Below are 13863 nucleotides of genomic sequence, written 5' to 3'. Positions count from 1 at the left end.
TTTACAATTTTTTTTGCATTTAAACCCTGCAACATGGAAATGACAGACCCAGGTTATAAGGAATTACTTCTGAAGATAAACAAACAGGTTTGGCTGTCTCTGAATGAAATGGTTGTGAGCAGTGGTCATCCAAGAACAGCACTTTGCAAGAGTAAAGAAAGTGCAGCGTTCTCACCTACGAGATGCTCTTCATAATTCTGATGAGAATGGAACATTTACACAAATAGTCAGCGATATCAAATGCCAGATACTCTCGGGGCAAAGGGTTTTCCCAATTGTTTCAGTCCTGACCTGTAGTACATGTAGTTAGGGTGACGTTCGCAAAAACTGTTAAGTGATGACCTTTTGGCTGCTCTGCATATCTCAGTCAGTGGCACCTGTCTGTCTCCAGAAGGGCTTGTCGCACCAAGAAAAAGCCTCGATACCAACTCAAAGCACGTAACATTGCTTGTAAGAAAACAACAGGAGCGAGTGGAAGGAGAAACATTACAGCTCGACTTTGGATCACCTGAAATAAAAAAAGATCACGTACTGATAGAAATAAAATAATTGTAAAACGCCTCCAATAATTTTCCCAGTGAAATTCCAATAAAAAAAACGTGATTTACGAGCAAGAAAATTAACACGCACAATTGTCTCTTTTTTAAAAATTACACATTGCATCACACTTTTACACGTGCACAGCACAATGCTCTCTGATCCACCCGTGCTTCGGTGCAGCACAGAGACAGACACGAGATAAGAGCACCCTTAGGATCATCACTAAAGACACCAAAACAAGTCCCACATCGACCACGAGACAAATCCACTCACTTTCAATCAGTCACAGCCAATGGAAACGTGTGCTACTCTGAGGGTTCGTGAGGAACTTGAGGTACTACGCAAGGGTAACTAGAAGAAAATGCATGGTGGGTTAACATGTTCTGTCTTGAGCATGGTGAGCCAAAACAATGCATGCAATATCTAGGCAATCCTTGACCTATTCATGGCCTTCAATATAAGACTTCTGATTAACAAAAACAGAGTGACTTACATCTGGAATTCAGTAGTGAGCGAAGATTACTAGGAGAATAAGACACAGCTACTCACTGCACAATCTCTGTGAATCCAGGCCTCCAGGCTTCTGTTTACCACATGCAGATACTTCACCATGCACTGGGATTCGCCAGTTCCCAAGAAGTTCACTTCATAAATGTATACAAACCAGAGAGCTCCAAGCATGCTCCAACCGCTTCACACTTATTCATATGCAGTGTCTACAGTGGGGAAAATCCACAGGTGCAGGTATAGAGAAATGACTTCTTCTATGGAGAAAAGCCTTCCCTTTGCCCTGTGCTTTGCGACCCAATTTGCTCACTTGCTCTAGCATTTTTGACACCGACGTTAGGCTTGAAAATTAAGAATAAAAAGCCACTGGCAATGTTTGTAAACAGACATAAAGTTGCAATTTCGCGAATCTTTTCACCTTCCTTAGACACACCCTTATTTCCACCTTTTACTTAATTCTTACGACCACCGGCGGCTCCTCCACAATGGCGGAGAAGTGTCGCCCCACTAGCTGGCTCAGTGCCAGCAAATGAAAAATAAAACTATGTTCGAGCATCGTTTTATTTTTCATTTCCTGTCTCTGAGCCAGCGCGTGCAGGGAGGGCGGGCCCGAGGCATGGAACGGGAAGGCAAGGAGAAGTGCACGTATGTGTTTGGCCGGCCGTCTCAGGCTGACCAAAACACACATGCGCATTTAGGTTTCTCCAGCCTGGCTGCACTGAACAGCCAGTTGAGAAACACCGAAGCACTCACTGGCCTGAGCGGAGTGTCTTTTCAGCCTGCTCAGGCCAATCCCCCAGCAGCTCTCTTAGTTTGAGAGCTGCAGGGGGATTGGATGGGAGCCTGTCCCAGGGGCTGCGGGCCCGGGAAGAGTGCAGGAGGTGCGATGAGACGTGGGAGGCAGCTAGCTTCGAGTAAGTTATTATTTTTTATATATATATTATTGCTACCCCCTTACACGCACTCCTTCCCCCTCCCGCGTTACCTCCACCCACCCCACCAGCCTTTGTTTGTGTCGACCGCCACTGCTTACAACAGCAAAAATACTTGTGTTGGTAAACTTCCGCTACTGGAAATGGCTTTTCGGGTAGGAAAATGAACCAATCCTAAATTTGCCACACAGCATTTGGCAACTCTGGCCCCATTTCTCGCCCTCAATACGTTTTGTGAATCAGGTCGCGAGAGAGCGGACACTGGCAGCTATAATTGTGGTTGGCCCTCTATGACGCCACCAGCTATGGCTGAGTAACCACCAAATGGGATGTTAATTATTGCAGTTCAGCCCATCGAAGTTAGATCAGGTACTGCTCGTCAGTGAGACTCAACCCTCACTTACTATGGGTTTGGAGTCAATTTGTTTATTTCTTTTCCTTTCCTTTCTGGTTTCTGTGGAAGGCAGGGCTGTATTTAGGGAGTTTGGGTTTCAGCGTTCTTCTAAAGAAGTTAAATGTAAAACAACCACTGAGTTAATTGCAATAGTACTGTGCTCTTAAAACGACCTTCAATCCCCGAGAAGAAAAGGTTACAGGCACTTTGCACAAACCTGCTTGTGGGCATGTAAAAATAGGCTTTGCTCTGTTCACAGGCTTTCTGACAGGGAGGAGGGGGGAGTGGGGTGCAGCAACTGATCAAGAAGTGACGTCAGCCTTCTTGTCACCCTCTTTTCGACCCTCCACATCCAATGTTCAAAGGACCCTTACCCTGTGGGAGTTCCAGCTAGTGAAACATACCATAATTTAGGAACACCCAAGAGAGATTTTCAGCAGAAAAAAAGGCACATTTATTTTCTTACTGGATTGCATTGGGTTGAATCATATTTTGGGAGGGTGAAAATAAAAAAACAAAGTTGAGGAATAGCATTTGTAGTTTACAAAAAGGGATTCTTTGTGAGTAATAGGATTGGGAATACGAACATGTTTGTTTTTGAAATATGGCCTGTAAGTTATTATCTGGAAGGCAAGAGTGCCTCACCTCTAAAGAAGTGTAACTTGCTGGTCTCAGTAGAAACCTCTGTAATGTATGGTGGGAGTGTAAATAGCCCAGAAAGACGAAGAATAACCAATAGGGACGTCTTTTTGGCATTTGCTAGAGACAGCCTTAGCTATCTGTTATGAATGTTAATGTGCTCACTTCACTGTACAATTGACTTTATAATATGGCTTTAGTAACGTGGGAAAGTAATTTCTTACTGCACACGCAGCCATGGTGGGGCTGGGACAGAATATAGGCCCAGGCACCAAAACAGTGGCCCCATTTGCAAATCAGAAAGCTAAAAAGAGAAAGTGTCCGTAAAGACAAGCTGTACAAGTATTTTCCATGGAATTGCTGACTGCATGCATTTGTGCTTCCTGTAGGCAATGTTTGTGGTAATATCCGAGAACCCAACAGTATAATAGGCCAACCAGAACCCAAAACAGGTCCATATACAGCCAAAACAAGCTTTGGTAAAGCCAATAGGTCACACCTTTGGGACCTATTGGCTTTGTCAACGGTTCTAGCCATCCTGTACAGCATGGCATAAAAAAAGTGCTGCATCGTGACTGGCCATCATTTTGTAGGCAAACACATAAAGTACACATTCGCCTACAAAATGATGACACAAGCAGTAGTCTTTATTTTGTTTGCCAAGTTAGATCAGTAAACAAATGAAAAAATGTAGGCTCGGTGGGGGAAAGTAACACTGAGAGGAGGGGAAGCACCATGAAGGGGGATGCAGGGCAAAGCAATATGGAGGCTGTGGTGGGCATGGACCACGGAGGATAGGGGACCAAGCAACATGGATGGCGTGGGGAAAAGCGGTACAGGGAATGTGGGGAAATCAACAACAAGGGTGAGGGTGTGGGGGAATCTGGTTGTGTGTGTGTGTGGGGGGGAAGCTACACAGAGGATGCAAGGGAAGAAAACTGAGTGTGCGGGTGAGTCAACGTGCATACGGATAAGAGTGCGCAATTTGGAACTGGGGAGAACCACCTTAAAAAGAATTGCAGAAGGCGGGGGATAAGCACATGAGGCCATCGGAGAGGCCCACGGGCAGGCAGCAGCAATACATGCTTCTGTCTATGACCTTATAATTCATCCATTTCAACCAGACACAAGAAAGCACAAATCACTATGGCCAGCATCATTATCTACTACCATATAACTCTACAAAACATCACCTACTCCCAACAATGCCAGACCTTTTCAAACCACGATCTCTCCTCAGATCTGTGACAAGCCACCAGATTTTCTCTCGGAATCTAAATGCCACACAAACATCGAAACTTTCATATCCCACCTCTACTAAATTCACAGTCTCACAATGTCTGAATATGCGTTAAGTCTACAATAACACATCATTCAACAAAGGCAACTTAGACTCTCACAGCCCTGCATTACACTTCACTAAGACCTCTTTTGACATTGAGGGTTCAGGCACACTTGACCCCTCTACCCGGTCATTGCTTTTTTTTCACATACTCCCCAGTAAAAATGCGGAGATCCTGACAACCACGCCTAATCCCAACAGGCTCCCATTCTCTTTTCAATATCAGAAAACATCAGCTGTTATCATCCTTTAAAATGAATATGTTGCCACTCTACTCTCCTCCAGGTACAAATCGACAGTGCTTTGAGGAACTGGAAGGTCTTGATGCTCCTGCTTCCACCAGCACCACCTTCCTTCTTGGGGAGTTTAGTTTGACACTCAACAACCAACTCTAGCACAACCTCTTTTCACAGCTTCTCTCATATCGCTTGATTATCAACATCAAGCCTCTGGTTAGGCAAAGCGGTCTAATATTCAAAACACTCGCCCATTCCAAACCTATGATTAGACCCCTTCCATCTGACCTCAACATAATACTCCTTCTAATTAAGATTCCTCTGCCTCCTCCTAATAAAACTCCATATGCAACGAAAAACACTTTCCAGTGTTCTTCTGGGCATTCTTTAATGAATTACCCAGCCCCCCCACTCCACCCCAAATCCATCTATTCAATAATATTCTGAAACAAGCCTTTAATGAACACCGTCGGCTACAGGTCTTCTCCCAGACTGTGTCTTGTGAATCCAAAACGAAAATATAAGAACTCCTTTGCAAGTGCCACAAGAATAAGATGGATACAAACTGGAGGCATATGATCTTTGTGCAAGCTATCTCACACCTTTGACAATGTATGGAGCATGGAGGCTCCAGTCCACCAGAAGGCGCATGCTAGTTCATGTAATCCGCACCATCAGACACGTGTAACACGTAGCATCAAAGGTGGATATTTCTCTTTAAGTCCAGATTGTTTCTCATATTTCACAGAAAGCTACACAGAAGCATAGTAATAAGCAGTGTTTTTTTTTTTAACTGCAGACTAGGCTGTTGTCATGTCTGCTGTATCGAGCAAAACCTGTTCGAATATAATTTAAAATATTGGGTTTCTCGTTCTCACAGAATCTTCAACTATTAAAGGACAAAGACTATGAAAGGCCACCGTGGTCTTTCCCCACATGTCGCCGTTGACTGTTCAGAAAATCTCAACTATTGAGGCGGACGCTTAAAGCCGCCATTATGAGGCAGGTCTCTGGCCACTGAACGCAGACGGTGGCAGTCTGAGTGGCAGCTGCTGATGCCAGCGTCATGAAACAAAGAGGGTGGCTGGACTGGCACATGCACGCCCACGTGACCTGGGCCCATTTGGCCCAAAAAAACTAGCTCTATGAAAAGAAACAAAATCACTTCCCAACTCTGACGCATGCTATGGATTTCCACAGGCAGGCTGGGTTCTCACACGCTGCTTCGGGAAGGACAAACAGACGCAGCCTGCGAACAAGCCTGCCTGCCTGCCCTGAGGAAAAAAAGAATCGTTGACAATGCAAGTGCTCAACTGCATATTGAATTCCAAACCCTTCGCGCTCCGTTAAGGATTTTATGGCAGACATATTTATCTAGAACACTGCACCGAACGTTCACTTGCAGGCAGCTGCGTGGAAGAGGAGTTGCTAACCGCTATAAACCGTGAGGGGAAGGCGGGATGATGTTTCCAGACGATACAGCTATGCAAGTAAATGTGTACATAATTTATGTTTCCCTTGTCTTTATTACTTGATTTTGTTCGAGAAAAAGGGTCACTCATTGTGGTTGAAATATCACTCATAATTACACCGAAATTATAAAAATGTCACACATGGCCATCTGAAACTTTGGCAGCTATGACATTATACTTCTGATGCTACTATAACAAAGCGTTGTCAAAGCCAAAAGCTCTAGCCATCAAAAGATGTTGCCGTTTACATTGTTTATTGCAATCACAAGCTACAAAAAGAAACAAAAGAAAACATATTTTCTATTTTATGCAGGGGCGGCTGGTGACATTTGAAAGTGGTATGGCGTAAACTAATTTGCATATTGCACCGCAGCGAGCGAGCCCGAACCACCTTGCATCCATCCATACATCATTCATGCATCCACCCATCCATCCACCCACCCACCCATCCTGCATCCATACATCATTCATTCATGCATGCATGCATCCACCCATCCATCCATCCATCCATCCATCCATCCATCCACCCATCCATCATCCATCATCCATCCTGCATCCATTCATGCATCCACCCATCCATCCATCCATCCATCCATCCTGCATCCATCATTCATTCATGCATCCACCCATCCATCCAGCATCCATCATTCAATCATGCATCCACCCACCCATCCATCCTGCATCCATCCTGCATTCATCATTCATTCATGCATCCACCCATCCATCCATCCATCCATCCATCCACCCATCCATCCACCAATTCTGCATCCATCCTGCATCCATCATTCATTCATGCATCCACCCATCCATCCTGCATCCATCATTCATTCATGCCCATCCATCCATCCACCCATCCATCCATCCACCCATCCATCCATCCATCCTGCATCCATCCTGCATCAATCATTCATTCATGCCCATCCATCCATCCATCCACCCATCCACCCACCCATCCATCCATCCTGCATCCATCATTCATTCATGCACCCATCCATCCATCCATCCTGCATCCATCCATCATTTATTCATGCATCAACCCATCCATCCATCCATCCATCCACCCATCCATCCATCCATCCATCCATCCATCCATCCATCCATCCATCCATCCATCCATCCACGCATCCATCCATCCATCCACCCATCCATCCTGCATCCATCATTCATTCATGCATGAGGGCATACCGATATGTTGTGGGTATTAAATTGCTTAATAAACGACAATATTGGAATTAGAATTAGTAGAGGGGATCTTATGTTATCATTACACCTGTCAAATGACTGCATTGTTACTTCATTCAGTGTGTTTGAGAGTTTAGTGAAAAACGTTTTCTGCACAGGAAAATGTATGTTTATTTCGGTTTTCATACTTTTACAGACTGTCCTCCTCTGTTCTAAGTGAAATCTTTTTGTCATCTGCCTGGGGCTTCTTATCTCTGTGTTCTGGGAAGTGCGGGCGGGTTTTCAACACAGTAATATAAGGCCACAATTGTTATATGGGGCCTCCTCCTGGCATAACTTGTGGATTCGCTTCACAGAGGCTGCTCACTTCCACCTAGCCTTTCAGCTTCTGCTTAGATGTATTTGTACAGTGTATACAAGCGCACAGGCTACCCACAGACAGGCTACCCACACACAATGGAAGCTTGTATTACAATCACAGCTTCCTTTAAAAATTTGCGAAAACTGATAATCACCCGACTCCAGGTTGACTTCAACACACTTTTTTTTAGCAGTGGGTTCCCCATCCTGCGTGAACTCAGGCGAGGTATGCGCTGTTGTGCTCAACGCCGCAGGAGGTCTGAGCTGAGACTAATGGTGCTGTGCTTATTTCTCGGTTTCTATGTAGTGGGCCTCCTGGCGCTGAGACACTAACAGTCAGGATCAGCGCAATGTGTCTGATAGAGACAGTGCTCAGGAGCGCGGACGAAGCTCCCGGACTTGTGTTCCCCTCTCACCCCACCTCGCCGTGGTAATAACTCAATGCCTTTTTTGAACCACCTTTTCAGTATATTTGCCACAAACACATTTCCACATGAAACACGGCACGTGTGCCCTACGCCATTGGCAGCAGAGTGGTTGAAGTGACAGGAGTTGACTGACCAGCCAATCCTGGCGCTATATGCCAGGATTGGCTGGGGGGGCACCATGACTCCTCGCCCAGTCGCCCTGTGTAACCCCGGGGGCTTCGGCCCGCCCCCTGGTCCTCTCTCTAAGGGGGAATTCACAGGAAAACGATCTGCGCATGCGCGGGCATGTTTGTGCCCAAAAATACACTTGCGCAGCTGCAGCAGGCCCATCCTAGCCCCCCCCCCCCCCCCCCCCCCCCCCGCCCCCGCATTCCGGGAAAGTCGGGTGCCTCCCGGTTTCCCGGCCAGCAGATAGCGCGATTTTTTTTTTTATTTGCATTTGGCTTTTAATGACGACGCGGTAGGTCCATGGGGCTTAGTGGGGCTACGCCCCAATGGACGCACCGCGCCTGATTTTATGTGGCAGCTATTTAATCTTGCAATACAGATTTGAAAAAAATAAATGATCACTGCATATAATTTTAACATCAAATAATGGTACATCGTAGCTGGCAGTTGTATTTAGGCAATGTATAGACCCTTTACAGTTGTAATGCATATCACAGGTAAAAAATGCCTTATTGGCATCAAGAAAATGAAGAGATGGTTTAAACACATACAGATGACAAAAAAAAAGTGTAAAGAATGTCAAGAAAAACAAAAAAGCCTATTAGCCCAGCAGCCCTATCCAGGTGCAACACGTGCAGGTAAAAGTTGTTGGGCCGTGTTGGGGAGTGGATTCGACAAACACCAGGGAAAATTAAATAAATAATTATTTTTCCTTCATCGCCGTCTGTCGAAATCGCCCCCCACCCAGCCCCGCTGCTCTTACCTGCACTGGCCGCGTTGGCCATATCACTGTAGTGCGCCTCTATTTAGGTGGGTGTATACGACACCAGGCATAATGCCATCACTACCAGTGCAAGAACGATAACGGTTAGAGTGGCTGACCCATTGCCCTATGTTGACTACTACACTAGTAGGAAGCCAAATGTGAATGACTGTTAAACACAGCAATGGACAGAGGGCAGATCCAACACCCTCTATGAGTGCATTTATGTATGGATTTTTGATTTATGAATGTTTATTGATCACATGAGGCTGGTGCAAACAGACAAAGAGGATTCTAAAGCCGACTTAAACGTTTACAGGAAGACATGATTTCCAGTAGTTGCAAACCTGCCTGATATGGACCCAAATATATGAAACCGGCTTATATTGCCCGTCCGATTCTTCAGCAAGGCACAGAGATTAAAAACCTAAGCCAGAAGGAGTATAACTGGAAGTAAAAGCAAGCCTGGAAGCCCTCAATCGACCAAGTGAGGAGTACAAAAAGGTTAAAACTAATTTTATAATTAGACCTGGCTGATCTGTTTCATAAATTCAACAGTCAGACAATTCAACAGATTTTACTCTGCAACCACTGTCACTCTTCGTGAAATGTGAGATCCTTTTTCTTGGCAAAATTAGCGCCTTTTCTAACGTTTCTCCTTTCCTTCACTATTGTGTTCTTTCTAGGACAGTGTGATATCCAGCCTGCCTTTTTCTGGCCAGTGGTTGGGGCCTGTGACTGTACTAGGAGCTCCAAGTGATGAATGGAAGGAATAACACTGTGTTTAGCAAAGAATGGGTGAGGTTGTAGAAGAAACATTGAGTAGGTGTTTTCTCTGAGCATATGTGACCTTTCTGTTGTTGTGTTTTGCCCTGACGAACACAGGTCACCCCTTCAGTGCACCAACAAGCTTCATTTCAGGCCTGTTTTTTTTTCTGACAGACTCTGATTTCTGTCAGAGCCGGTCTTTGTGGTTGCTCGGAAACTGGGCAGAGTCCCTCTGACATAGCTGGAGCATTAAAAGCCTACCTATGGCTAGCATAGGGAACATATTAATTTCTTTACTCGAACTAGAGTAGAGGGGCACATCCCCCCTCCCCAAAGTCACAGCAAAGAAATATATTCTTCAGTTCGTCCAACACTGTCTTTTGAAAGACTCCTAATCACCAAAGGGCAGAATGTGTAGTGTCTCCAGTTCTAAGGTTTTCGCAGTCACACAACACACTAAGAGCCTGATTACGAGTTTGGCGGTGCAGACTGCCCCGCTGGGGGCCTGCTCCCACACTGCCAATCCTGTGTGCCCACCTCCCGCCAGATTACGAGTTTCCTCATGTCTGGCGGGATTTTTATGGCAGTCCCACAACAGTGTCTCTGAAAATGGTCACTGCAATGGGAACGGCCCAAAAAGTTTCTGCACGGCATGGACTGTAAAGTTTATGCCATGCAGGAACTGCGGTGCATGCTGACAGGGGGGCACATGCTGTGCCCCCTGCATGCATCCCCGTACAAATGGGCAACAGTGGGGCCTGTAGGGCCCCCTATGTTTTAGTACCTCCAGCCTTTGCATGGAGTAAAGACCTGCATGACCCCAATGGTGATTCGGATACTCGTAACCACCAGCATATTACTGAGAACCTGACCGCCGCGCCACCGCCAGGGAACGGCGGCTTCCTGGTGGCTACAGAGGTGCAGTGGTGGTCTGACCGCCAAAGTTGCGTAATGGAAGTCAGACCGCCGGTACGGCAGTGGCTGGACTGCCCCAGCGAGGCAGACGGTCACTCCTAATTTGGCCCTCAGTGTTTTTTCAAAACGGTGCAATAGAAACAACGTTTAAATTGTGAGAAAATATCCTATAAAATTCGTTTTTTTCAGCATAAAGCTCCACAAAACCTGTCTTTTATGGGGAGAAGTTTCTCAGCTGAAGGCCCTTGTAGATAAATTCTTCCATTGACAACAATTTCCATGAACTTTGCTTGATTTCGCCCAACCATATCAAAGTACAGAGCCTTCAGGAAAAGCAAGCTGGTTCCTACTTAAGGGCCAATGTTGTGCCTCAAGTCTATATGAGGTTGATTTAGTTAGACAGATTAAGCTGATTTGTGCCACAGACCGAAAAAGGATTTTGCCAGACAGTGGTGCTTAGTGACATTTTGTCCCATCCTACCCTAGCAATGGGTTTGTTTGTGTTTGTTTGGGAGGGGAGGCTGGGTCCGACCTGTTGGTCATGAACTGGGCATCTGTATAGAACAGCATTACCTTAGAATTGACACTTTTGTCAACCTCTACTTATAGGTCTTAGGTGGGAGTGTTGTGCCAAAAACACACAGGGCATGCACAGCCAATGCCGTAAGGTTAGCCAGTCAAGCGTGGTTCTCACCTGGGGATGGCAGAAATTTCTCAAATGATTGTAGCTATTGCCTATTGGCTGTTGCAACAACACTAATGTCCAGCAGAGAAGTCATTTTGGGACAGTTTTGTGGAGTTAAGGACAATTGGAAGGATCAATAGGGCTGTGTGGTGTTTAGCCTAAAGGATTCTGCATCTGGTACGGGTGTATTGGGACAGTTGTTAAAAAGGTAGCTTGGATGTTGGTAGACAGGGTCAGACTGGTGAATAGGGCAATCAGACTGTGCCAGAAGGGCGGCTCTGTCAGATCAGTGTGTGGGACAGATTTTTACCAGTTTGTGGGCTGGTTTTTACTGGTGATTTCCCCAATATTACCACAAGCATTGCCTACAGGAAACACAAATGTATTTAGTTGTCAATAACTTGCAAAATACCCACAGAGCATGGCTTTATAATTTAGAAACTGGCCTGATTGGCAAATGTGGGCCACTTTTTTTAGCTATCTGGTTTGCTAATGGGGGGCCACTTTTATTTTGTTTCTCAGGCCTATTTTTGTCTTAGTTGGACCATGTTGTTAGGTTATATTATGGAATATTTGGATACTGCTCCATTTTGGAATCATTGTGTACTGCAAACTCATTAGCACAATCAACCTCCTCGTGTTTCAATCAATCAATCAATCAATCAATCAATCAATCAATCAATCGTCTTGTAAAGTGCGACTACTCACCCACCCATAAGGGTCTCAAGGCACAGTGGGGGGGGAGAAGGAAGTGGGGGACTGCTGATCTGTCAAAGGCACTAAGGTTCAGTTGAAGAGCCAGATATTGAGGCCTTTCCTGAATTGAGGCAGTGACGGTGATTGCCTCAGGTGGAGAGGCGGGGTGTTCCGGGTCTTTGCTGTGAGGTAGGAGAAGGTTCTACCTCCAGCTGTGGTCTTGCTAATACGTCGGACGGTGGCACAGCACATCATCTTGCACCATCTTCCTTCTTGAAGCCAACAGCACACCTCCGACACCCTAGAATCCTCTTGTTTGTCTTCAATCCATCTAACACTCCAAATATACTCAAAATCACCCCACCCTTCGGCTTGACTATTCCATTGTGAAGAACAGGAACACCACCTGTGTGGTCAGTGGTACTAAATGAAAAGCAATTATATAAAAAGAAAATAAGATAGGATGTCTAAAAGAGTAATACAGGATAACCTAATCTAACTGAAGAGACTGGTACATGGTTCACCTAAATCCATGGCTATTCGAAAAAATTATACCGCTAATGTGGCATTAAATATTAAAATGTGTTCCTAGTGCGGATGGACGTTTTTGCACCACAGCATCAGGCACTGCTGAGAAGCTGCTGTTTTTGCAAGTGGGACGATTAGTTACAGAACTGAGCGCTATATAAAACTTTTCAAATAAATGTCTTGTTACGAGTTATGTATATGTTAAAATTAAGCAACCCGAACATAGCAAAAGTTAGCATCACGTGGGGAATAGCTCTAGGGTTTAAAAGCAGATGTGGAAGTAATTACTCATCAGGATCCTCTTCTGTTTGTCCAGCAGTGTTGGTGTAGCTGCAGCCTGCAGGAAATGCAGCTTCCTTTCAGTCACTCTGTGATTTAAACAGGCCCACACATTTTTCCGACCTATAAGTTAGGGAAGATTCCGAGTCTGGGATTTCAGACCACAGCTCGCTCCATGTAGCATTTGAAAGTTACTATGCTGGTGTCTGGGAAGTTAAAGAAAAAAACACTACCGACAGGTACTTAAGTTGGAAAAAAGAACACGTCCACGGACTGGATTCAGCTGTTCAGCCAGGAAAATAACATCATGCCCTTCAGTTGGAATGGTGGCTCTTTTTGCTCAGACGCTTTTGATACAGAGAGGGCAAACCTAGCCTGCAGTATTTTAGTGCTGGTCATGCTGGGCGTGTCGGGTTTGTGGTTTTCCAGGGCGATTCTTGATCAAGCCTGTAACATGACACACACTGGCACCACCTGACAAGAAAAACAAGCTCTGATCTTACAGCGCCAGCCTTAGGCATGTGCAAGCTGTGCACCTGCACAGGGCCGCCACGCCAATATATATCCTTAATATAATAATCCTCTGAGGATGGATTCATATTTGCGTGGCGGCCCCAGTGGCAGGGATTTGGCGGCCTCCGTCTCTGTTCCACTTCCAAACACCCTGACCGCCCCTCTTCCCTGGCCTCCGCGCCTCTACCGGGGCCTCCTCTATCCAGGGCCCTCTTCCTGGGCCCCCTACCTATGCTCCCTGCCCAGGGCCTCCATGAGCCTAGGGCCGCCCCTGACCCTTAGATGGAAAAGAGTAAGAGACACGCATTTGCAATGCAATAGGTCTCGCATTTACCAGAGTTTGAGATATTGGCATTGTAAATGACAATGACTTTTATTTATGTTTTGGTTTTAACGTTAATAAAAGGCATTGTCATTTACAATGCCAAGAGCTTAAACTCGCATAAATGCGAGACCTATTTCAGACCTATTGCAGGAGCACATATCTACAAAGATACACTTCCAAGATAAAAGTCA

The 13863-nt window shown here is 45.5% G+C and overlaps 1 protein-coding gene across 1 annotated transcript in view; it reads right to left on the bottom strand.

Moving 5' to 3' along the window:
* Positions 1-13863, bottom strand: part of ITGB5 (integrin subunit beta 5) — a 658371-nt gene that overhangs the window by 206816 nt on the left and 437692 nt on the right. The gene's annotated exons all lie outside the window — the stretch shown is intronic.

Source organism: Lissotriton vulgaris, chromosome 2_1 (genome assembly GCF_964263255.1).
Source record: "Lissotriton vulgaris chromosome 2_1, aLisVul1.2, whole genome shotgun sequence".
NCBI classification, from domain to species: domain Eukaryota; kingdom Metazoa; phylum Chordata; class Amphibia; order Caudata; family Salamandridae; genus Lissotriton; species Lissotriton vulgaris.
The sequence above is the reverse complement of the archived record's forward strand: the minus strand, read 5'-3'. Positions and strand labels throughout refer to the sequence as shown.